We start from the raw sequence: 26,499 nt of genomic DNA, 5'->3' as shown, positions 1-26,499 counted from the left end.
AACGAAAGCTTGACAGGCATAGCAACAGTAACTAAGGAGGGCGGGGCTTATCTAAGGGTCAATTTAACAGAATGATTCATTAATATGTACGATCATTATGGTTGTTAGAAAAAAAGGTGCAACCAAATTGTAAATTGGCATGACCAACTGAGAAAGATACTTGTGCAATTAGTTGGAAGCATGTGTCTGTAATAGCTGTTCTAGACAAACTTCAACAGTTTTTTGTACTCTAATATTCATTCAAGAATAAAACTCAATTAAACGTTAGCTTTAGGTTGTTAGCCTTTCAACATAATTTAGAAAAAAACAGACAGGACATTAGCCCACACTATATTCTTTAAGCAGCATTGGTCTAGCGGGCCATGAAATGGACTGGTCTCTGGATTCTTTTACAGACAACGAAAAAAGAAGAACAAGGGTCTCTGGGTCACTATTTCAGGGTCACCCCACCCACACTCCAGCCCAAGAGCGTTGGGGGAAAAATCCGCATTCATGCAATGGGTCTAATTTGAATACCATCTGGTTGCTAGTTCAATAGAGGTACCCAAGCCTCTAAAATGAGTGAAGAAAAGATGACAACAGAAAAAGGGCAAGGTCAGGAAATAAGAGCTCCACAGGGGGGAGAGCTCTGGCACAGACAGAAAGGGGGAGCATACCCCAAAGGCTTGAAGGCTGGAGTAGGGGGGGAAATGCTTGTGAGAAACATGAAGGTTGTTTGTTTAAGGCCATTCAAGGAAGGATTATTCAACATGCATGAGAGCAGATTTAATATTTGTGCATGCATGTGTGCACACATGCATGCAACATGACGCTTTTAAAAAATAAAATGAATCAGTTATTTTTCAGCCAAAAATAGATGCCAAATACACTGGGGATTGTTTTTGAGGATGGAGAAAATTGTAAAACAAAAAGTAAATTATTGTTAAATAGCAATTGAATTGAATGTTTTATTACAACACACATTGCACATTCTGATAAAGAGACAAAATTAAGGTTCTAATTACCTTTACTGATGGTTCCAACTCAACTATTATAGCATTATTAATTCCATATGGAATCAACCTGGGAATTTGGGTACGTTAAAACAATGCTGTCAGACCACGAGAGAAAGGAAAAACTGAAACAAAGGCACAGTGTCTTCTATGATCAAACATACATGATTTAAGGCAATTCCATATTAAATAAAACTTCTCTAAAAACTTCTAAAACCATAAGAATTTTCTAAACGGTAAAAGAAATAGAAAATTTGCATACACACATCTTAAAAGTTAACTGAGCAACTCCAAACAATGAAGACTCAATATTATTTGTCTACTTGTATAGTGAATAAAGTAATATTTTTATGGAAAGACTATAAATTACTCGTTTGCTCAACAAGAGACTCATCCATTGCATCATAACTGTATTCACTACACAAGGTGTTTCCCTGGCACATTGACAAATGATCATGAAGCTGTAAACTCATTTTAAATGTAGTTTGGACAGCAACATCATTTGTAAATTTTGAAAATAGAATGTTAATCTCACACTGAAAGTGGTTTAGCATATAAATATTTAGCATTTGATTTACATCAAATCAAAAACATATCAAGATTTGGATCTGTTAGACTGGGATATTTAATGTCAATTTTATGTCTTTTCAAAACCAACTGCCCAATAGGATTGACCAGGACCCCAATGATTGCATCTTGTAGTTATATTTTTGTTTTGAATTGAAGTTTGTTGTGAAATTAGCATAGTGAAAAAAACTGTGACTTAATGTGCGTTTATGTGAAAGTAACTTTAAAATGTTAATCAGCTAATCAGAATTAAGAATTTAAAAGACCTGTACTAAAGACAAATGTATGACAATGGCAATATATGGTTTGTCTATGTTCATCAAGAATAAGGTATATTTATAATGCAATAATAATCAACATATACTTTACGCATGTATAGAATACTAGTATAAAATAGTACCATTTCGGTCTCATTCTGTTAAATGAAATCATGTCTGATAGTTTTAACCACTATATCGTAAACAATAGGATATTATCTCTACTCCCAAAAGCCTTATGACGCAACAGACATTTTCATTCATTAGCAACTCTACCATTCATAATCTAGTTTTCCACTGGAGCAGTTATCCGAGTTTTTCCTTGTATTCCATGCGGGCTGAATGGAATTTCCAGACAAGTGCTCTTTACACTCACTGCGCTAACCTTGAAAATGTATCACGGTAGTGGAAATATGACCTGTTAAAGTTTTAAGGCCATTTGCAAACCATTATTGAATGAATTTGAGATTTTTACCCCTCCTCCACACCACATGGTCACATCTCAACCAATATTGGTGTAATGAGTAAGAATTTTTGTGACCCATAACAATGTCTATTAATAGAAAACCATAAAACATTGAATACTAGTGAAGAAAACAAACAAACAAAAAAATGCCACTTTACAAGTCCTTCTAAGTTACCATTGCTAAACAGACTACACAAAAAAACCAAACCATTATTTGCAGGGTCTTGACTTGCCCTGATTTTTCACTGGAAGAATCTGACAACCCAATAGATAACTAAAATAAAGTGGTGCTAAATAACTAAAGACTCTAAAGACAAAAAAGACAATACAAAGAGACAAAAAAGAAGCAGCATCGGCCAAGCCATTTCCTTGCTACATACTTACATATAAAACTGGCCAAATTTAAATGTTCTAAAGTTAATAATTAATCTTAAAATATTATGATATATTTAAAAAAAAAAAGAAAGAATATTGGTTGTACCCTATTCGACAATGCTTCACCCAGAAAATAAATAAAATAACATTCAAGTTTGCTGTTTGCAGCAACTTTGCATTTTCATGCTGTTTGCAATTGCCTAATGTTGGTGTTCAATTGCATAGTAAAATTACTCAACTGTCTCAGTTTGGATACACTCATATCTAGTTGATCAGAGTCCACTCCTAATGCATGTGGGTTTAAATTTGTCAAACAGAAGTGCAACAACTTTAGAAACTTACAGTTTGCCTTTGAGACCATCACAACTTCTGAAAGCTTGCTTGTGAATTTTCATCTGGATAAAAGTATCTTCTAAATAAATATGTGTTAATTATCAAGAAGAAAAGAAATCATTGTGTGGGGCTCTAACAGATGTTTAGGCATGAGTGAGCACATGACTGCCATGCCTCATTTGTTTGAGTTCTAGGAATCAGCCAGTGATACCTTCATTTAATCCATGTTACTTAATCTTGACTTTTATATGACCTTCTCCCACATGGGAATACATTTTTATTAAGCATAAAACTCAATCCTATCATCATTATTTGTTTTTCATGTTATAAAAGCTGTCCAATACAGCATACTAAACATGGTACACAAAGTATTTAATGAAGTATTTTTTTAACTCCAAAAAAAAAAAATTCAGTTCTGCTACTACATACCCCAGAGAATTTCTCTCAAACCATGTCTAATGTCAGAGCATTGTGCTACTTAGAGGATGTTCATTATTTTATAAATGTAGCAATTTCATATTAGGATGAGCTTACCTAAAAACAACTGTAGAAAGGACCTGCATAGGACAGTCCCGCTCGATGTCTAAAATTAGACCCTGTAAAGGCACAAGTAACACTTGTATGCATTCATAACAAACAAGAGGGTAGTTTAATGATTCCTTATAATCAGAGTGAACTTCATGTTCATGAATGAGCTAAAGTATTTAAAACTTATTATCATGGAAGTATGAAGCAGAGTAAAGGCTGATTAATACTTTTGGCAAAATTCCAATTCTACAAGTTCTTCCCCTCGTTTCATGCATTCATTCACGTGAAGGTGTAGGGGTGTCCCAATTCTCTCTAGCTTGAAGGTGTAGGGGTGAGTGGAAGGGTCAAATACTGTAGCCCTTCAAACAGACTTTTCAGGACCACACTACAAACTACAGCAGTTACGGCAGCAACATGACTGCAAAACAGAGCGGATCTACAAAAAAGCATCTGATTTGTTACATTCATACTGTATGTGTTGAGTTACGGTCATTATCTTCAAAGAAACGTAAACAAAAAATGCTAAATTTCACTAATCAGTCCCTTAATAATCGCTGCAAAATATTAAAAAACTTATTTTAAATTCTGATAACCTTAGCCGGTGACTTGACAGAATAGGCCAGTCTATCAGAAAAGTTTGGTGGCTGTAAAAATGCTTTTTACCGGACATCTGGTATGCCGTTTTCTTGTCGTTACATCCATGAATATTCTTTCTTAGGATTTTTGTCTTGTTTCTAGCCCGAATATCTACATTTCAAAGCAAAAACAATATTCTTTGACTTACCCCAACGGTGGATAATTTCCTTAAAACAAGCAAAAAAAAAAAAAAAACGTAATTTTTACTTATTTCTTCCGAAGGTGAAAACAAAACAATATTTTTACATGGAAATTTTGATATTTGGACTAGAAACAAGACAAAACAAGTAAAAAAAAAAATAAATAAATTTTTTTCATTGTGATTATTCAATTTTTGTACCGAATACTGCAAGACTCCTCAGAAAACAAATTAAATAGAGCTATTCAGATCATCTTCTGAAACTGCATTCATATCATAATATTTGACGCATAAAAATAAAACATTGCAATATCCGATTTTTCTAATATCGTGCAGGCCTAATTGTCATTATTATCAAGAGAAAATTACATCATTTTAGAATTGGTATTTGGCATCTTTAATAGACATATACAAAAACTATAGGGTTCCATTATTTCAGAACTAACCACTGTGTGCCAATCCACTTGGACGCCTGCAATAGAGAAATAGGTGACTCTTGAAGTTGTGCAGGTTGTACAGTCGTGGACGCACACAGGTTTATATGAATTTGTGTGGGTAGCTGCACTCCTACGAGTGTTTCAGTTCTCTTGCTCACGGCAGAGACAACTGTCACGACTTTGCCTACTCCTACAGAAAAACCTCCCATTTCATAGGGAAAAAAAGAGAAGCAGAGATGCACTGGGTGTTTTTTTTTTTTCAGTGTTGATGTTTGCCATGTGTAGTCTATCAAACCCCCCCTTCACCATGCCTTAACCAGAGTGCAGATGGTCACAAAACAATGAAAGAATGAGTGATTCATCTCCTGCAGTGGTGCTATTCTCTAGAGAGATTCATCTGGGTGATCCCTCTTACCATTCAATTTAGATGAGCGCACAGGGACAAAAACATGTTAAACTTTGCTGATGACTTCTGGTTTGCAATCTGGTACTTAATTTTTCTTCAACGTTGCCAATGCTTTTCCTTCACTGGCATTTGTCTCGCTAAGTGCAGTTTTAGGGGCTGTTAACACCTGTTATCACTTTTTTTTTTGCACTTTATATGTAGTACACAAAGTACATGCACTTTGTATGTAGTTTCAAATGTAATTATTACTCCAGTCATTATTACTTTTATTACTATTACCATTAATAATAATAATAATAATAATAATATTAAACATAATAATAATAATAATAAAAATAATAATAAATGTTTATTTATATAATGTTTATTTTATTTAATTAATAAGTTATGTGAGAGATTTCTGAAGGATCACGTGACTCTGAAGACTGGAGTAATGAAGCTGACAATTCATCATTAAAATCACTGGAATAAATTAAGAAATCAAGTTATAAACTACTTTTGAACAGTTATTTTATAGTGCAATAACATTTCACAATTTTACAATTTGTACTGTATTTTAAATTAAATAAATATTTCCCAAATTATGTCTTGACCCCAAAACTGACTGGTGTATGTATGACAAAAATAGTTTTTCTATTTAGTCTATAGAGCCTACCTTGTGTGCTAGTAATGATGTTTTACAACCTGCATATAAAATAATTTAAATTTCAAACAAGATATGTAGCTCTTGATATGTATGCTTCTGTAAATAATAATATTATGTGATTTATATGATGCTTTAGTCGACGCATCTAGCGTGTATCAGTTTAGCAGAGATGCATGTGTAAACAGTTACATGATTGTTTATAAATTTCAGGTGTGCAACCACCACCAGTGCAAATAAACTGTTCAAGTAAGATGTTCAAGGGTGCGAGAAAAAAATTACATCACCCTAACAGGCTTTTGAAGACCAAATGGAAGCCTCTGCCAGTTAGCTTCCTCACCAGATGACTAAAGTTGTGTTTATAATTTTGACTAGCATCAAATGCTTACTGAATGCATGAGCACTTTGAAGGAATTGCAATCTACTATTTTTATGAAACAACTGGCACAAAAAATAAAACTTTAAAAAGACCCTTTATTTTTTCAAAAAAAAGATTCAAACATTGTTGTGGCATTTCCATGAACAGGTTAAATTGATCAGGAATACCTGCATGTTGCTCTTTGTTTATACAGTAGTATTTGTAATGTACCATTACAAATACCAAAACTGACTTTTTTTTTAAATGCGAGAAGTTGATGCTGCTCACTCACACTCACTCACTATCCTTTGGCCTAGTCCCTGATTTAACACATACTGACCTTTGTTAATTTTATACTCCCATGACTTGTGTGATGTTTTCAACATTACATAAAAATAATATTAAACTTATTGTTAACCTTTTAATGCCTGTGTAGCCCATATAATATGATAAATTGTAAATTAGGTGCATTTTATTTGGAGGCCAAAACTAAAAAACTTGCATAAACTGGAAATTTATTAGTCTGAATGTATCCAATAAAAACAGCAAATTAATATGCAATGCTATTTATAATTCCTTACATTAGTTTATATGTTATTTTGCATAGACATTTTATTTGTTGGGCTTTTCCCATAGTTTACTGTCAGACACAGACACAACATGCATGAAATGGAAAACATAAATCTGTAAACTGACAGATAGATTTCATCATTTTCACAATGCAGCATTCAGAATAAAATGCATAGGATTATAATCTACCATTTACAGCATTTTAAAAGGTTATTTTCAAAGTCATGTAATAAAAACAAACTGAAATAATAAAGATGCTTGATCTTGGACACATTACTATGACAAAATAAACTTGTGACATTCTGATACAGCAAGAGGGAAAAGCTGTTAATTTCAACTGGCTATTCATTTATTTGTAAAAAAAAAAAAAAAAAAAAAAAAAAAATTTTGCAACTGTTAGCCTTAAACAAATTGTAAAAATGTGTTTTAGGATTTTACTTTATATGCATTCAGCCTATATATAGCAGCTGCTCGATTATGGAAAAATCATAATCACAATTATTTTGGCCATAATTGTAATCATGATTATTCAAAAGGATTACAGTTGAAGTCAAAATTATTCGCCCCTCCTTTGAATTTTTTATATAAATATTTCCCAAATTATGTTTAACAGAGCAAGGAATTTTTCAGTGTTTCCTATATAAAACAGGCTTATTTGTTTTATTTTGGCTAGAATAAAAGCAGGTTTATATATTTTGAAACCTATTTTAAGGTCAATATTATTAGCCCCCTTAAGCAATATTTTTTTGTTTGTCTGCTAAAGAAATTACTTTTATACAATCATTTGCCTAATTACCCTAATTAAGCTTTTGAATCACACTTTAATCTGAATGCTTGTATTTTGAAAAATATCGAGTAAAATATTATGTGCTGTCATCATAGCAAAGATAAAAGAAAACAGTTATTAGAAATGAGCTATTAAATCTATTATGTTTAGAAATGGGTTGAAAAAAAACACTGTCACTTTAAGAACAGTGCGGTTCCATTTAAAGGTTTTTCTTTCATGTCTTTTGATTTTCAACTCGTTTGTTTATTACATAAATGAGGGTTAATATGAACAATCACTAAACACCGCGTTGACACATATTTGACCATTAAAGTGCTCACATTAAGATAACTTTAGATGTGTGTGCTCTGCTAGTCTCTGAGGCTGAGTGTGTACACACACAAAAGCATGCGATCCCTCTTACGCTTTTAAAAACTATAATGATTTGAATGTATATCAATGAATGATGCGCATCCCGTGCTGCAAAAGTTACATTACAGTACATGCTTTTACTAATTTTCACGTGAAACTAAGCTTTGCAGAGCAACAAACTGTATACAACTGGAAAGTGGGCGGTATATGATGTAATAATCATTTATCTCAATTAATGTTTTTTCATAATCGTTAGAAGCCAAAATCAAAATCCAAAACCGAATTTTCGATTAATTGCACAGCCCTAATATGTAGCAGCACATGAACTAGGACTTGCTTAATATGGCTGGAACATGAGTGGCTGAAGGCACGGAAAGATAGAGGGGAAAGTCATAGCATTGTCTCAAATATTTCAATTCAATTCAATTCAGTTCATCTTTATTTCTATAGCACATTTTTACAATGTAGATTGTGTCAAAGCAGCTTAACAAAGAAAAATAAAAGATTAAAATACTTCAAATTGTGGAACATTCCAGCCATTTAGGCAGGCAGGGGAGTAGTGTAAAATGCTAGTTTAGTTCTAGTACATTAAAACAGCTTAAATTCAGTTGATTTCAGATCAGTTTAATGCAAATGTCAATGATCTACTGAAGAGCATATGTGCTCTATGCATCAGTCAGGTTCTATGCATATTTCCACCAATAAATCAATATAGACACATGCTGCCTATAGTACTCTGCTTCTAAATGCACAGAATGTACAGGTATGGAAGTGCGCATTGAACCTGACTGGTTAATAGAGCACATATTCCAATCAATTGCCAAAACACTTACATCAGTGACATATTAAAAAATAAATAAATTAAAATAAACAATATACTGCGTGTTTCAAACAATACACACATGTGCCTCGAACTTTGACAAGAGAATTTATTGTTGTTTTTTTCCATGAACCATTCCACCAAAAATTTGATAAAAAATGCAATAGCATGCTAAATATTGTGATATAATAAAGAAAATAATAGGATAATCAGAGAGAAAGCATCATCAGAACCTCTGAAAAAATAACAGCCATGTCTTACTGCTGCATAAAACAAATGTAAACAAACAAAAATAAAAAAAATAAATATATCACCGCTGCTATGTTAGACTGCTATACAGTAGATTTATCAAACCTCAAAAAAACAACAAGAACAATTAGGAAGAAAAAAACATGAAAGAGTGGAAGTAACTTCTTTGCTGCCTATTGGCTTTCTTAGTAGGGCTTGCTTATTTCAGGTCATTTGCGATATTTCTATAAATTGTGCAGCCCTAGTTGTCAGTCAGTACATTTACATGGACACCAATACTCTGATTTTAATATGATTAAGACAGTACTCTGATTAAAGCCTCATTCACACTACGAGCGACTCGCAGTGGAAAAGCGACAATGGACTGTTATTTCAACGAAGAGCGAGCAACCAGGTGGGCCTGTCAAGCAACGCGACAAAGTTGAGAATCCTTCAACTTTATGCAAATGAAGAGCGACTTTATTAAGTGACAGCCAATAGGAGCACCAGTAGAGCTCACATGACCCTCTCTTAGATCGATCAGAGGGCGGTTGTATTCTCCATGCTGTAGACCTACACAGACCTGCGTTTGCAGCAGTTCACCACCCAGAGCGACAGACATCTACAAAGTCACTGCTAGTATGAATGAGGCATAAGAGTCTTCCATGTAAACAGCTATTTTTGATTACCTTAAAGATGCAGTAAGTTTGACACCCAGTGGTTGAACTTGTTATTGCACACCTGGTTCAAAACACACACAAATAACAGCAGGAGTGTATCTGACTTGAGCCTAAAGGCTGATTTAAGTCGTGTTTTTAATAAAAAGAACGACACATGATAAAAAGTATATATTTTTCCATATTAAAAGGAGTTTTTGTTCCAACCAACACCTGAAATTTACATTTTGAAAATGACTTCTATTTCTTGCTACTAAACAACAGGACAAACTGACAATAGCCCCTTTCACACATACAGACCTTTTACGGAAAACTACTGGCAATACCTGTCAGTATGTGTGAACAGGCCCTTTTTGAAAATATCGGTAAAATCGTTCTGCCAATTTTGAGACGTCTACTCCAGCCAATCAGAACATTCAGACACACTCGCAGCCGCCGTTTATGAAAATAAAAGCCTTAGGATACTTTTCCAGACACATTTAGCTGCTAGTTGTTGGTCAGATAATGTTTCTATGTTCCCATTTAATGCCAACTGTGGAAAAAATTATCGATAAAATGCTTATGATAAACCGCCGTTTGTTTACCTTCAAGCTCTGCTTGACGTGTGTGCTCGTGAAGTGCAGGAGTGCTCCAGTGGATGCCAGCACACACACATATTATGTACATCTTGACATGCTAAAGTGTTCCTCCATATGTTTTCATCAAAGTTGTTCACAGTACTTCTTCATCCACAGAATTTGTAATGTTGTCAAATGTGTAAACATTTAGCTGCGGTTCGCATTTCTGCCTTGTATCTGGGATAAGCTGCATGAATGCTAAAGCTTTAATGGGCACCTAGCTTTTTTTCAGATTTAATATAAGTGTTTTGCGTCTCCAGAATGTGTCTGTAAAGTTTCAGCTCAAAACACCTATCATATTTTTTATTATACCTTTTGCAAGATTCTATTTTATACATTTTTGCACTAGGGGGCTGTTTTGTTGTACTGCGCCTTTAAGGCTAGTCCTCCCCGCCCACCGTTTCTACGTGCCTTTCTGTGTGCCTTAATCTCCTCCCTCGGCTGTGTCAGACAGCAGACAGACTTAAAGGAAGCAGATCTCATGTAGTGTTTGTGAGAAATACTACTTTACCAATGAGTATTTGTTGTGCAGTTGCATCGATGAGTCACACAAAGTTTACACACACACACACACACGCACGCACACACACACACACACACACACACACACACACACACACACACAGACACAGACACAGACACAGACACAGACACAGACACAGACACAGACACACAGACAGACACACAGACAGACACACAGACAGACAGAGTGCCCGTCATAGGCGGAGCGTGTGTAAGGCTGGGGAAGGCTTAGCCTCCCCCTGGCCAGAGACCATGGAGATTGTAGCAAAGAAAAAAAAATGCTTTGAAAACATGTAATGGGTGTAAGGCATAATATAAATGTAATTTAATGTTGATGATTAACACAACACTTTAGATATTTTAAGTTTGTCAATCAAATTTAAAGTCCCCCTCCGCACAAAAATTGAACTGTCCAACCCCACACGTTGCACTGATGAGCGCTGTTTATTACTGGAGTTTGCAGCTGTTCTGAAAACCAAACCAAAAGTGCTGGCCAGCGGACTATTCTGATTTGCTGGTCAAGGACATAAGTAATAAAACGACAAATGAGTATTACGAGAGAGGTATAATAAAATATTATTCTGGTTTAATTTATTTTCAGCATTAAATGAAATTGGTAGTTTGATTGTAAAGTAGTGTAGCCTATAGTGTAGTAATCTTGTTTAGGCAGTCGTTTGGAGTTTTACATTTTAAAATGTCAAATATTTATTGCTGAATTACAAGTTCGGTTTTCAATATGCCTCGTGAATGATTTCGTATTCTCAGGACCTAGGTGGCCGCCTAGGGCGGCAGAATAGTGAGGACTGCGTCCGCGATGATGAATTTTCAGCTGTCTTCAGAGTCACACGATCCTTCAGAAATCACTCTAATATTATTAGTATTTATTATTATTATTATTGGTAATAGTAATAAAAGCAACAAGGAGTAATAATTTCATTTTAAACTGCACACATTAAGTAATAAATAAATATTTAATAAATAAGTATTTAACCATTTTTTTAAATATTTAATAAATGCCGCCTTGATGAACAGAATAACTTTAATTACATTTTTAAATAAAGTAATAATAATAATAATAATAAAAAAATAAATAAACTGACCCCAAACTTTTGACCAGTAGTGTAGATCAGTGGGAGAGTTTAATAAAATAATTTAATGTGCGTGTTGAAAATAATAGACGTTTGTTGATTGGCGGTGCTTTTGTTAAAACCTCTTTTTGGTCGGTCGCAAATCTTTTTAAATGTATTAAAGGCAGTGCATATATTAGCCTTACCCTGAAGTTTGTTCACCCTCCGCCTATGGCGCCCATTTAGCTTTGCACTCTTTTTGCACGCAAATGTGACAGGATACAGGTTAATATCCACTGCTGTATGGATATCTGTTATGTTAAAGGAAACATAGTTTACCTCTTTTTTATGATTTAATATTAATATTATGGTTCTTCTAAGTGTGTTAAGTGTGTTTAGGTTCAGTTCAAAACACAATTCAGATTTTTTATTATAATGTGTTAAAAAATGTCATGTTGGGGGCGTGTCCACAGTTCGCTGATTTATGGGTGTGTTGCTTCACATGTAAATTAGTTTCGGCTTCCCGCCAACGTAACAAGGGGGCGGGGCCATGAGCTTACCCGCTCTACGTTTGCAACAGTCTGACAGGCAGACGGAGAAGGAGAGAGAGGATCACCATTCAGTCGTACATGTACGACTCTGACACAGACCAAGCAGAGAGTACAAAATCATTTGTGTCTTTGTACAGTTTTAGAGCCAACTGTGTGCTAGTTTCAAGTGCCGAGCTTGTACACAGAAACTAATAACCACGCACACTGAATTAACTTTGACTGAGGCACCGGATGCGCCGCTCGAAGCCTCGACTCGCCATCTTAGCTCACCTCTCTCTCTCTCCTTCACACTGTACCGTGATGAAAATCACGCATACGCATTTTTAGGCATTAAATAAATAATATTTAATACTTGTCTCCTATATAAGTGCATTGTTTTCTTTATGATGTTATAATCATATTGAAACTGACACCTTTGCTATTTTTAGATCCCGTGGTATACCATATTACCGTATTATCGCCCAAGCCTAGTTCACACAGACGAGGACACTCCGGAATTTTTCCAGAAAAGATCATTCACACATCCATTTAAAAAAAACGGTAAATTCTGACACCATTAACCAGAAATGAGCTCAAAACGGCTGCGATTTGTATTTGTAAACGTAATAGGGATCCGGCTTGATGGTTTTACTTTTATTTAAAGGGCACCTATGGTGAAAAGTCTACTTTTCAAGCTGTTTGGACAGACATTTGTGCAGGTATGGAGTATAGACCGTCATATTGGGGTGATATAAACACACCCAGTCTTTTTTTTTTTTCAATTTAGCAACATAAAAACGGTGGACCAATTGGAGCGGTTTTCAGACCGACCGCAACTTTACGTAGAAATGCGGTCCCCCCACCAACCGATTGACAGCTGCGCGTATTAACATATCCAGGTAGTCATGTGGATAATCATATCAACAAGAGAGGACGTGCGGAAAGCAACCGGGAATAAAAGGTCTGTTTGCTAGGATCATCAATGATCATCAAATGTGATCAAGTTTAAAATGTTTTAAAACAGTGCATGCGTGTAATGAATTACAGCGATTTACTTTAGCTTTACTTCATCAGCACAGCCGCGTGTCAGAACAATTATAAAGGAAGACGCTTCAATCCCGGTTTGTGGACGTTAAATCAGGTTTATTTTGTACATTAAAGGGCACCTATGGTAAAAAAATCTACTTTTCAAGCTGTTTGGACAGACATATGTGCAGGTATGGAGTATAGACCGTCATATTGGGGTGATATAAACACACCCAGTCTTTTTTAACATAAAAAACGGTGGACCAATTGGAGCGGTTTTCAAACCGAACGCTACCTGACGTAGGAGAGCGGTCCCCCTGCCCACCAATATTGATTGACAGGCGCATCATATCCTCAGTTTGTTGATTCACGTCCGCCATTTTCAGCGCGAGTCGAAGCAATATCACTAAAGGAACACCCTAGCTCTATTTTTAGATGCAAGGCTCATTGGGCTCAACACAAGATCAATATTCTCCACATTATCGCTCTAATCGGAATTATTGGTTGTATCTTTAGGTAGGTTTGCAAACATGTGTACTTCTCATTGAGTCTACCTTATACTTCAGCCGTTTGCATTTCTCGCGATCCCAGAAGCTCCCTGTGATCTTAACTAGCATGCGTTTTAGAATTCTAAACATAGGTTTCAATCAGGGTACACTCAAGTCGACGGCTGGGTGCCGCGGACCGCTGCAGACTTGAAACGCCGTTGTGTGTACCCTGATAGAAACCTATGTTTAGAATTCAAAAATGCGTGGCGCGACGATTCGGGACACTTCATGTTTCTGCCGCGCCACAGAGCGTGTCTGGTGTGCTGTGTCGCGGCTTCGAGCAGCGCATGCGGTGCCTCAGTCAAAGTTTATTCAGTGTGCGTGGTTATTAGTTTCTGTGTACAAGCTCGGCACTTGAAACTAGCACACAGTTGGCTGTAAAACTGTACAAAGACACAAATGATTTTGTACTCTCTGCTTGGTCTGTGTCCGAGTCATACATGTACGACTGAATGCGGATCCTCTCAACCGTGCTCCTCTCAGTCTGCCTGTCTGACTCTGTTGCACACACAAAGCGGGTGAGCTCATGGCCCCACCCCCTTGTTACGTTGGGCGGGAAGCCGAAACTAATTTACATGTGAAGCAACACATCCCTAAATCAGCGAACTGTGGACACGCCCCCAACATGACACTTTTTAACACATTATAATAAAAAAATCTGAATTGTGTTTTAAACTGAACCTAAACTGGCACACTCAGAAGAACCATAATATTATTATTAAATCATAAAAAAGAGGTAAACTATGTGCCCTTTAAATGCTAATAATGTGAGTTTGAATGCCATTTTACATGACATTTATTGCTATTCTACTGAAAGCAGCAGCAGATAGCTTACCTCTGATCTTGAAAAATAAACCGTTTGAAATTGAACTTTAGAACTGTGACTCAGTGCAAACCAATGAATATTAGCCATTCAGCAGGTGCACTCTATAATGCTAAAGAGGTTTGCTATGTATTAATTAGATTATAAACCTTTTGAATGCTTTTGAATGTCTTTATTTAAATTTCTGGCCACGTAGCATGTTGTTAAGACATGGGGTGCAGTGTTTACTCTAGGATTTTTTCCAGCTGTGGCGGCAGGCCTTTTCAACACAGATCTACCATCTACCTGTGGCGTTATTTCAATGACAAATGTCGTGAGCGCAGTATTAGAAGTCGAGATCGCATTTATGTAATAGCCTACGAGCATGCGGATCTCTTTGCTTGCGTGCCGATTTTTTCTGCTCGTGCACAAAACTTCTTGCACGCCCCCCTCAAATATAAGCCGCTTTAAGAGCGCACAGATCTTCTTGTGCGCTCTCAATAAACGCTGCTGAAGTGCGACTTATTTATGAATGCCTCCGGTATTAATGCGTCCTGAAATAAAGTAAAACGGCTATACGTTGTGTTTGCTGGCCTCACGCATCATGCACCTGTCACAGTCAGCCAGTCAGTCAGTCAGCACGTAACCTTAAAGGGTTAAACAAATGACGCACAGCACTACTACGGTTACAGAAAAGTTTGCTCTGTTATAATTCACTTCCCTTTTAATACGCTTTGGTGCGATTATTACCCGCTATTAAAAAAATAGAATGTTTTGAATGAGAAGCTGTAATGTAGCCGTGGCGGGATGAATCTTGGCATGGCGTCACGGCATGGAAGAATGATTGTAGCGGAAACCATAGGGTGTTGTTACACACAGCACCTTTAACTAAGTGAAACCATTATGGAAAAGAATAGACTGCAGTGTGACATATTGATTGGCCCTAAAAGTCAAGGTTTCATTCACAAAAATTAAACTAAAATATGTTTATTTGGACATAAGAGCTTGGCTTGATGACCCTTGTTTCGTCATACCCTTGTTTTCAAAAGCCTTTATTTATTTATTAAATTACGTTTAAATGTGATATCAGCAGCATTGACTACATTCATGGCAAAACCCATACTAAATATACAACACTTGCGTACAACACCTTTAATCCACCTAAACTCATAACCGAATGAAATAGAAATCGAAGTGGAGTATTCCTATTTTAGTTGCATTATTGAAGTGCAGTACAGACATGTAAACACCTTATTAAACAATTATCGTTTGTAGTACTTTTACATTTTGCGACAGGAGGCACACACGGCAGTTGTCAGTTGTCATTTTTGGTGCGAGCGGGAAACGATGACTATGCTGAGAATTCCTTACAGCGTGCTCTAATCTAGTACCTCTGAGTTTGTCACAGAGGAATGAAAAGTTAGTGAATAAATGGGAAGACGAGGCCTGTTGCTTGAGAATTTGTATCTGCCATCATCTGCTTTCACCCACAGTGTGGGAGATGAACTGCAGTTGAACTTAAAAACTAAACGCCCCAAAACCACATTCGGTGCCAATGGCGAGCATGAACTATTGTTGAGTGAAACGCTGTCGGAATGGTGTCGGAATGGCGTAATGATGTTAATTGAACTATGTAAAAGGGGAACATAAAAAGAACATTCAAAAAAGCAACTCATGTAAACAAACACATGAATCATATTATCGTCTTATTCAGATTAAGGCAAATAATTAGATTACTGATGTCCATGTAAACTTAGTCAGTGTGGATAAATCTGTTCAGTCCCATCACGCATTACATACACAAAATAGCTCAGGTTCTGCCAATAATTAGTGCCATGTGCCGCAGTGATTGATTGGTTTCAGAGTGTAGGCAGTGCTCTGGTGGCATCTGTCTGCTGACAGAGTTTGGGCTTATTCTCCATGTGGTCGGTTATTCACCAGACCACATGGACAATAGTGACATTTACAGACATCATTTTTCAAGCAATGACGACATCAGCCTTTGATAAAACTTTATACATGTATGGCTATCTGTAAACATTCCACAGAGCTAGGCAATATGCTGCAATATCACTTCTGATTTATTGTTCTCGGTTTCTGCATTGATGACCATAGATGTTCTCAAACAAATAACCTGGATATTGTGCAATCAACAGATATGAATGGGGATGGTACCACACTGAGGTGAACCTCCTGACTCGCAAGACACCAAACCCCTAACCTGATCTGCGTGCGTGTGTGTGAGTCGCTTAAGATAAAAGTGTCTAAAAGCCAATTATCATATGGGGATAGTTAGGAGGCCATGATGAACAGATGCCAGTGGACAATTTTGGCCAAGATGCCGGGGTTAAATCCCTACTCTACTACCCTACTGTTGCAAACTGACATTTTCTTATTATATGATTCTGCTTTGTTTGTATAATCATGCATACACTTGTTTGTAGAGCAAGTAGTTTGACTGTTTTCTGCGATTTATTATTCCTAGTCATTTCTCCCATTGGCAGCTGAATCGAAAGTTCTAAAAGAATCGCAAAAGCGACCACACTTGCGCATTGAAGTACAAGGTCTTTTCATTCATTTTCATTAACTATAATGAGTTTGTGTAGTAAACACTGCTCCAGCTGAACACGGGTGCTGGAGATTCACAGCTGATTGCAGAGCCGGCTTTAGAGACAAAAGCATGTGCTTTATCATTACGCTTTAGGGTGCTTTTATACCTAGACATTTGTTTCGGAACCTGGCGCGTTTCCCCAGTTAGCGCAGTTCGTTTGGCATATGTGAATCCAGCAATCACGCTCGGATCCACGGCAAAACAATCGGTCTGAGATTGCATGAATGAGGTGGTCTCGGCTCAATTGAAACGAACTCTGGAGCGGATCAATTGTAGTGAGAAAGCAAAAAAAAAATCCCAGCCCGGCTATATCACAGTGTATTTTGGCTAGGTAATAGGCATATATATGCATGGTTTCCGCTACATTCATTCTTCCATGGCGGGACGTCACACCAAAATTCATCTCGCCACAGCTACATTACAGCTTTTCATTCAAAACATTTTTTATAGCGGGTTATAATCGCACGAAAAACATTTTAAAAGGTAAGTGAATTAGAACAGCGCAAACTTTTTTTTAATCGTAGCAGTGCTGTGCGTTATTTGTTTAACCCTTTACGTGCTGACTGACTGACTGACTGGTGCGTGATGCATGAGGCTAGCAAACACGACGTAGCTTTCAGTTAAGATGAACACAGTTTTGATGATTATAGTTTAAAGATAAAGGTCTACTGCATACAATGACTTTATCTTGCTGGAGTTTATGGTCGTTTCACTTTACTTCAGGACGCATTAATGCTGCTATATAGGTCTATTGGAGACATAAATATTTCTAGCAAATCTAATAAATGCTGGAGGCATACTCGTTATATAAATGCACTGAATTGGACTTCAGCAGAGTTTATTTGGGAGAGCACAGGAAAATCTATGCTTGAGCAGCATATATGAGGGCGTGCAAGAAGTTTTGTGCACGAACAGAGGAAATTGTGGCGCAAGCAAAGAGATTCGCAAGCTCATATTACATAAATGCAATCTCAGAATCAGAAAGAGCTTTATTGCCAGGTATGTTCACACATACGAGGAATTTGTTTTCGTGGCAGAGCTTCTACAGTACAACAGGATAACAGAGACAGCACAAAAAACAGATAATAAATATATTAAAAAATAAATAAATAAAAATACAAGTATTGACTTGTAATACAAGTATTCACTTGTAATCTGACTTATAATACTGCGCTCACGACATTTGTAATTGAAATAAAGCCACAGGTAGAGGAAACGCTGTATATGGCTATATGAAGAAAGAATTATGAGTAGGGTGGGATGTCTATCGGTAAATGTGCATCTCATGTCAAATACGAAAGTGAAAGCATGCTGAACTATTAACGAGAGCTGTTTATCCGTTAGAAAAACAGACCGAACTGCAGTCTTGGTTTATCGGTTATTTCTCTCTGTAATGTAAAGCCTACAGTATAATGCATAATTCTAGCCAATAGCTATGTATGAGAGAGTCTTACCGATGAGATTTATACTTGGTGACGATGTCTGTGGGTGTCACCATTCAAAATTAAAGTGCAGCTTTTTGCTTATAATGTCTTATTGCTCATCGTCATAAATTAAAATAAGGATGCATGAAACCTAAACGTGGGACTCTGCAAAATAACCTGTGAAACTCTGACCAATGTGGAAGAATTTACTTGCACATGACTTGTTTTAGCTCTTTTGGTCCGATTAGAAACTTTGCTGTGTGAAAGCGAACTGTACAAAGTGCGACATTGTAACAATTTTAATCGCTGTTTCGGAACAAAATAGGTTTGAAAGCATCCTTAGTTAAAGATGAAAAAAACCTGTGTAAATGTTATATTTGTCAATTATTCTTTACATGACTTTTTTCACACAGAAACTTTTGTGATTTTATAGCCATCCAGCCAGTTAAGAATGCACAGACTTTTAGCAATCCATGATCACAAACACGACAACCAATTAGCTCAACCATTCAGGCATAACCCAGTGATTTAGGCGGTGACACTAGAGTGATTTTCAGAAGAAAACTCCTGTAAAAGTCAACTGATGCTCACCAGATTTTAAAAGATTTTTAAAGATGTAATGAGTCAGGATTAGCCAGTAACAGTAGTCCACACAGGTGGACTTTTATTTCCTCTTGGTTGCTAGGCAACAGCAAATTACAGATTGTTCCAAGTCATGCTTTTAAAAGAGTAGTTTCTACCAGAAAATCAAAAGTATCTGATCAAGTTATTCAACAACATAAACCTCAAGGTCACCTCTTTCTTTTGTTGATGATCAATATTAAAGGAAATTCAATATAAAAGACAGATCCTTACCTAGTGCCAGAGGAAATCCACAGGCTTGACCAGTTGACCAGGTTCTGTCTTAAGATTTTCACCTGGCAAAAAAAAAAACAAAAAAGAACAGAAGAAATGATCTAATATTATGGCTGCTTGATTATGGGGGAAATCAGAATCACAATTATTTTTGGTCAAATTTGTAACCAAAGAGTATATATTATACATGGTTTATATAAATTAATATAAATGTTTACCCTTTTAGACCTGTATATTCCAAATGTTATGGAATTTCACATTTTTCAATACCAAGAGAGAATGGAACAATGAAAAAACTAACAAAAAGTTCTTAAAATTACGAAAAAATAAATAAATAAAATAGAACAAAAGTATGCAAAGTGTGCTTTAAGCATATCCACTGTAAGAATTAAACTTGATTTATTTTTATTAAAGCTACAAAAGTCCTTCAGTCAAGAGCAGTTAGTGATTTTGTACTTGTCTTTTGTTGTTTAATTATTAATGATAAGCACACTCAGCAACAAGAATATACTGCGCTGTCACTTTAAGAGCTGAACTGTTCCATTGTAAGGTTTCACATGCCTTTTCATTCATATTGTCCATTTTGGCACTCGCCTTAAGCTAAAACATACATTTAAATGTTCATGTTCTGCTGACCACATTCACAGAACAGCAGTTTCTCTTTTGCACTTTTAAAAACATAAATTAATCAAATATACTTCAATAAATGAAGCACGTAACATGCTGCAAAAGTCACATTACATGATTATCAAAGATTTGACAACAATTGTTTTAGCACCCATATTTTAAGAGCTAAACTCACTCACTTATTATCCTTCAGCCTAGTCCCTGATTTATCAGGGGTCTGTCACACACACGCACGTTTTTTTTTTTTGTGAAAAGAGGGTACATTACATTGGTTTCCATTCATTTTATACTGTCCAAACCATATATTGTATTGCCCTCACCCCACCCTACCCCTAAACCCAACCATCACAGGAGACTGTGAGCAGCTTTACTCTCTGATTAAACTCATCTTGTGGGGATTTATAAGCTTTTTGAGAAAGCCTCAAAAATTTCAGTCCTCATATTTCACCTCCTTTTTGTAATACCTGTGTCCTACAGATTTGTGTCCTGATATGTCATAAAAACACGTACACACAAACACACACACACACACACACACACACACACACACACACACACGCGCACACACACACACACACACACACACACACACACACACACACACACACACACACACACACACACACACACACACACAATCTTACATTATGGCCAATTTAGTTTATTTAATTCACCTATGCTGCATATCTTTGGACAGTGGTGGAAACCGGAACACCTGGAAGAAAACCGATGCAAACATGCAAATGAGCAAAAAATCTAAAAGTCACAAAAGGCCTATTTCTAAATATTAAATTTTGTTAAATACTCTAAATCGGTGTTAGTGAGCACTTCTCCTTTGCCTAGATAATGCATCCACCTCAGGTGTGGCATATCAAGATGCACATGGCTGGTCACTTTAAGAAGTGCAGTTCTATCACGCAGCACAATGTCACAGATGACACGAGTGCAATTGGCATGCTGACTGCAGGGATGTCCACCATGAACAGAATGTTCTTTACTCTAAGCCTTTCAAAAGGGTTTTAGAGAATTTGGCAGTATATTCAACTGGCCTCACAATTGCAGTCCATATGAAGCCACACCAGACCAGGACCCCCACATCCAGCATCTTTATCTTTAAGATAATCTAAGACCAGCCAGCTGGACAACTGTTAGCAAAAGTCGGTTTTGCAAAAACCAAACAATTTCTACACAAACTGTAAGAAACCATCTCAGGGAAGTTCATCTATATGTTTGTAATTGTCATCGCAAGTTGTCATCGTAACCACTTTGAGTGAGCCAATGCCTCAAATTTTCTCCACAGTGAATCTGTTGAGAAGTGAGTAGATGTGCAGCAACGTTAGTAGTTGAGTATTTTTAGCCATTACTAAAAATGTTACAAAAAACAAACCTGTCACTGATTGGCAAGATCTCCTCAGCCATAGTAACAGAGTGATTCTCAGGCCCCATTTACACACATGCATTTTAGCATTAAAATGGCATTTTAGAATGAAAACGATCAACATCCACATAACGTTTCATCTAGCGTTTCTGAAAAGCTCTCCATCCACACTACACTGCTGAAAACGCACATCACGTGACCACACTCTGGCTTGCGCTGCAGTGTATGTGGATGTCTGAGCTCCAGGCAGTCAGCATGTGCTTTGAGCACACATCCCCAGGTGAGAGCAACGCACTTCGGACAGTTTATCAAGGATCTACTGCTTGATCTCATCTTAATATAGTTGTTAAATGTGATATTTAGTTCATCTTGTCCCTATCTAACGACTCTTTGCAATTTTGAATCTATTACTTGTTCTCAGGTAACATGTTTTGGCTGAGTTAATAGTTAACTTATGTAACCTTGTACACTGATTCGGCACATTTGACTGATTGCTTGCTTTTATTTCCTATATTGTGTAAACTTATTGTACGTTAAATGGCCATTATTGATTACTGAAACTGATATTCAGCAAAAGAGACAGGGTATATCTCATGCTTCTCAATAAAAATGTATACGGTGTATGTGGTGTATAATGTATATGGTGGGGCGATGCAGATGCATACGCAGTATGTAGTGCTGTCGCCTCACAGCAAGAAGGTCGCTGGTTCGAGCCTTGGCTGGGTCAGTTGGCGTTTCTGTGTGGAGTTTGAATGTTCTCCGTGTTCGCGTCGATTTCCTCCGGGTGCTCCGGTTTCCCCCACAGTCCAAAGACACGCGGTACAGGTGAATTGGGATGGCTAAATTGTCCGTAGTGTATGAGTGCGAGTGAGTGTGTATGGATGTTTCCCAGAGATGGGTTGCGGTTGGAAGGGCATCCACTGCATAAAACATATGCTGGATAAGTTGGCGGTTCATTCCGCTGTGGCGACCGCGGATTAATAATGGGACTAAGCCAAAAAGAAAATGAATGAATGAATGAATGAATGAATGAATGAATGAATGCATATGGTGAAGATGACGGTTATACAAATATGCACAATGCCTTAACATTTTCGGTGTCTGTTAAGTTGTTATTATCAAAATGAAAACAGGCAGTTCTTTTCATAATGTTTACATTCATTTACATCATTTTATTGTTAAGATGGTGATGGGAATGCCATTATAAAGTACACTGTTGTCTGTGAAGATTTACCAGACGTATCCTCAGGAGTTTGTTTTCAAACTTGCAAAGTCTGAACTTGAAATAGTAAACAAAAATCATGCAATTAGGCATGGGACAATAACCAATTTCAAAATATACCGAGGTTTAGAAAAGTCAAGGTTTTAAAACTTTAAAATCTTGCGATACCGTTCCTAAGGTGTGTGTACGATTTTTTAATTCACTTTTTTTGTTTTGTTTTTCAGGACAACAGTATCTCCAGCAGAAAAGATATCCAAAGATGCCATTTTAAATTGTAAAAAACAAATCTATTTTTGAAACAAATGAAGACAGCAGAAGTCAATAATTCATTTGAATTAATTACCCTGACATGTTTACTGTTACAAAATATTTCAAATGTTGCTTAAAAAAATATTTTGTGCTTAAAGGGAAAAAAAAGTAATAACAATTTTTTAAGTTTTAAAAAAGACATTTAAAAATATTTATATTTTAGAGCGCTACTCACAATATCGTGAAACCGTGATATTTTCATTCAAGGTTATCATACCATCAGAAACTTATACCGGCCCATGTCTACATCCAATGCTTGACCCGCCTTCAAGCCCTTCTGATTGGCTTATTGCTCTGGAACTGACAGAGCTACACTGCATGTAAAAGTTGAAATCTTTCTCAATGCGAAATTTAAAAAAATGTAGATCAGACTCAACTTTAAACATAAAATTGCAGCAAGGTGCCATAACACAGGCAAAGTTCTGTGTACACATTACCAAGTTTTTACCATAAAAAATAAAATTTTTAGAAACATTTCCCTCCCCACTGGACTCATTTAATAACCTAATGGCCAACATAACAAAAGAATTTCTAATTCGGTTTGTCCTGCACATAGGAATGGCAAAACAACGTCTTGATGGCAACAACTGAAACACAGAATACAATGGTGATCCGGGGTGCATAAGATGACCTGGGTTCTCCTTCAAGACATCATTTTGGTAAATTACCATTGGCCCAGTTTGGTTAAAACTGATAATCTTGCCTGCCACCTTCACAAGGCTACTCAACCTGTTCTTATTTGACACACTCAGATTACTTTACCAAGCTACAAAGCAGAAAGATAGAACAGACTAAATAAATTGTTTCTAAAACAGTGTCATGGCAGCATAAAGATTTTTAGATGGAGAAATTGAATTTTTAGTTTACCCAGATCAGCTGGATTAAACAGAAACATGTAAAGCCAAGTTTAATTATTGCTATTATTAAAAGTCAATCTAGTTTCCCATAACATTGTTGGTGCCACAGAACAAGCCCTGCCCTCTCAGTGGCCCCAATACCATGAACTGAACCATGGCATTGGTGCATCGTTACACCCCTAAAATACACAATAAAAATTAAAGGAAAAGAATATTGTACATTATAGGGGCACATTGTAAGGATGTGTTAATAGAGGCTGGTGTCTTCTGGGTGGGTGCTTGTTTCCAAGCAACAGAAACCTTGACTCATCCCCTCATTGTTCTTATGTTGTTCAACAGCTCCAAAAAAAATAAAACAACAGAACTTGAGGATCATCAACCCTATAATGTTTACTGAACCTAGTTTAATAACACTTCAAGCAGACAAACAAGCTATGAAATATCATATAGCAGGGCTGATTTCAAATTAAAATATACAAAGCTTGACAATATGAACATTTCACATGCACCCATTCGTGAAAAAAGGTTGCCTTAGGCTAATAAAAATTATTTAAATACAATTTTTAGGAGATCCTAAACTAATCAGTAAACTCTATTAAACATAATAGCCATTGATGAACAAAATAGATGCATTACATAAATGCCTTATATATGGTTTATGCAGCTTGGACATATAACAGTGTTTCCATCGAGTGGTACGGTTTAGTAGAGCATAAAACACTTTCTAATATTTTTTGTATATTCGCAATAACAACAAACAAAAAGCTTTTTTCTTCGTCTTATTGAATGTGGCGTTCCTCACAGTACTAGTTAAAAGTTATTCTTTTCATTTTGTTGATGTGTTATTTAAGTGATGCATATTCATATAGGCATTCAATTGTGTTCATTACAAAAAATATTGTATTGTTCCTCACACAGAAGTGTAGCAGCGGGTAACATTATAATGGGTTTAGGCTGCTGCTATTTGCACATATTAAATTAAACCCCTGAAAATACGTCATTTTAAATAGTTTCATTGAGGGACACATCATGGCTGTTCTCAAAGGGATGGTTAAGACTGTATAAATGTTACTATAGCCTACATACTGATATTGCACCTTTTCTGTCAATTCAAACTAATAATAGTTCATGGTTTCTGCTACATTCATTCTTCCATGGCGGGCCGCCTCAATCAAAACATTCATCGTTGTTGTTGTTGTTTTAAATAGCGTGTTGTAATCACACCAAAACATATTAAAAGGTAAGTGAATTATAACAATGCACATCCCTACTACGACAGAAAAGTTTGCGCAATTTTTTTAACCCTTTAAGGTGACATGCTGACTTACTGACTGACTGACTGACTGACTGACAGGGCTGCGCAATGCGTGCGGCCTTTGAACACTAAATATTTTATTTTGAGAAACATTTATAATACATTGGAACAGTAAACATGTCAGGCTAAAAAATTCAACTGAATCGTTGACTTCTGCTGTCTTCCTAAGTTTCAAAAACACAGATTTCTTTACAATTTAAAACGGGATCTTTGGATATCTTTTCTGCTTTCCTAAAAGTATATGCAGGAATCCTAAAGGAAATTTCAATACCTTTTAAAGACTTTATAAAAACTGTCTCACAATATTTATGTCCTCATCGACACTTCAAGCTCTAATCAGTATCAAACCTTTAACTTCATAAGCAGTTTTAGTTAAATAAATAAATGGAGGACAACCGTGCAACAGAACTCAGATAAGCTCGGAGGAAACAAAGCTTGAAAGAATAAATTATGTGGTTGTTTTCAGCGACAGGTTTCAGCCACTGTTTAAACTCATCTTTCTCCAACCAGGAGTATGCAAACTTTGCCGTCTGTTTTGCTCTGCGGATTCGCCACATGTGGAGAGCATCACATCACCGTCCCAAATTTGTCACAAATTACGTGACATCACCCGGACAGAGGAGCTTGACCGGACGCACCCTACCTGAACCAATCGAGGAAAATAAATATATTTATGCTTATTTGTAGTCAAACACTTTGGACAACGCTTAAGACCTTATGAAAATGGGATTAAGACTTTAATACCTTTTAATAGCTTAAATTTTTTTTTTCATAATAGATTTATCAACTTTTAATACTTTTTAAGACCCTGCGGATACCCTGTATAAAATAAATAAATAAATAAATAAATAGTAAACTAAAAAAATTGTACACAATATCTTACAGAATATTTTGGCGGTTTTAAAATCTTGACTTTTCCAAACCGCGGTATACCTTGAAAATGGTTATCGTCCCATGCCTAGCATAAAAAGAGGAAATTGCATTCAAGCAAAGAGATTCGCCTGCTCTTATTACATAAATGCGATCTCGACTTGTACAGTAATACTGCACACTCATGACATTTGTCATTTAAATAACGCCATAGGTAGTTGGAAGGTCTGTGTAAAAGGCCTGCCGCCACAGCTGGAAAAAATCCTAGTGGAAACCATGCAGTTTATAAATTGACCACATGTAAAGGACTTTTTTTTTTTTTTTTTCATATTTCATTCTCGCTAAATTT

General features: G+C 36.3%; 1 protein-coding gene across 1 annotated transcript in view; it reads right to left on the bottom strand.

Moving 5' to 3' along the window:
• The window catches only part of LOC130243057 (neurocalcin-delta A), an 85,715-nt gene that overhangs the window by 54,522 nt on the left and 4,694 nt on the right, over positions 1-26,499 (bottom strand). Inside the window, exon 2 of the mRNA XM_056475094.1 lies at positions 19,573-19,634. The gene's annotated coding sequence lies outside the window, so the exon portion shown is untranslated. The remainder of the gene's footprint in view (positions 1-19,572; positions 19,635-26,499) is intronic.

This window comes from Danio aesculapii, chromosome 16 (genome assembly GCF_903798145.1).
Source record: "Danio aesculapii chromosome 16, fDanAes4.1, whole genome shotgun sequence".
Taxonomy (NCBI): Eukaryota; Metazoa; Chordata; class Actinopteri; order Cypriniformes; family Danionidae; genus Danio; species Danio aesculapii.
Note: the sequence above shows the minus strand (reverse complement) of the source record. Positions and strands in the feature narration are given on the sequence as shown.